The following is a 1,463-nucleotide window of genomic DNA, read 5'->3' on the forward strand; positions in this document are numbered from 1 at the left end:
GCAAGGCCTGTCTTTAATTCCTGTGAAACTAAAGTTCAAACTTTTCCACAAGCTGATGACAGGAGAAGATTTCATAACATAATTACCTTTGTCCATGTTAAATATGTCACTTCAATCTACATGAAAAATGTTAAATGATCGAATGATCTGAACTCAAACAGTGATACTGTTCACAACAGATGATCAGTCTGTTTATTGCCATCATGAAGAGAACAAATAAGTTGCCCAATCTTTATTGGTTAATAATTATTGTTTCTCATAACATCAAACTTGTACATGAAATTCCCAGGAGTTCGTTTTATCGCCATCAACATTGTAAATGTATGATATGTGTATAATAAAACATTGCTCAACAAGAGTTGTTGCAAACCTACAACTTCTTTGTTTTTAGTAGGTGAGACGTCTTTGTGAGAAATAAAATAACTGATGTGCTTCATATTCAGTAGCCGGTGCCTGACAAAATATGTGTGGAACCCTCTTACCCTCATCTATGGTCATGAACTTTGGGTAGAGACTGAAAGAACAAGATTGCTGATACAGGTGCTTGAAAAGAGCTTTCTCCACAGTTTAGCTGGACTCTCCCTTACAGATGAAAAGATGTAAAGTTATCTGGGAGAGACTCAAAGTAGAACTGCTGCTCCTCCACATCGAGAGGAATCATCTGAGGTGGTTTGAGCATATGATGAGGTTGTCCCTTGGCTGCCTGTGGCCAGCGTGTCCTAGGACGACCCTGAATATGGTGGAGAGACGATGTCTCTCTGTTGATCTGGGAATGTCTTGGAATCCTTCCAGATGAGCTAGAAGAGGTGACCGGAGAAAAAGATGTCTGGGTCTCTCTGCTCAAGCTGCTGTCCAACTCTGGAACAAACTGAAGATCATGGATGGATGGATGGATGGATGGATGGATGGATGGATGGATGGATTATACCATACCATTTTATTTATAGAGCACTTAAAACAACGACAAGGCCAACCAACGTGCTGTACAGACAGAACATGGGGGAGTGGTGGCGCAGAGGTTAGAGAAGGTGGGCCTGTGATCGGAAGATCAAGCCCCGGTACCGACAACATCAAAAATGTGGGTGGGGTAGGTGAAGCACCCACACTTGCCCCCACCCTCATTCGCCCCACTCTGGGCCCATGAGCAAGGCCCTTAACCACCATATGCTCCCTAAACAGGTCTCTCTTGAAAATGAGTTCTCGTGGATCAATGACACTACCTGGATAAATAAAGGGTAAATGAAAAAAATGAAAAAAATAATAATAATCCCAGGGTGAAATTTGAGGCATCCAGTAGCATGTTCTTGAATTAAATGGTCTAATTATACAGGAGAAAAAAAAACCACATAAAAAAAAGAAGCAGAACACACACATTTGGAAAAAGAAGATACGCACAAGCACTAGATGGTAGGGAGTACTAGATTCATGATTAACCTATATATATCTATCTATATGTACATGGA

This window comes from Nematolebias whitei, chromosome 2 (genome assembly GCF_014905685.2).
Source record: "Nematolebias whitei isolate Nwh7 chromosome 2, NemWhi1, whole genome shotgun sequence".
Classification (NCBI taxonomy): domain Eukaryota; kingdom Metazoa; phylum Chordata; class Actinopteri; order Cyprinodontiformes; family Rivulidae; genus Nematolebias; species Nematolebias whitei.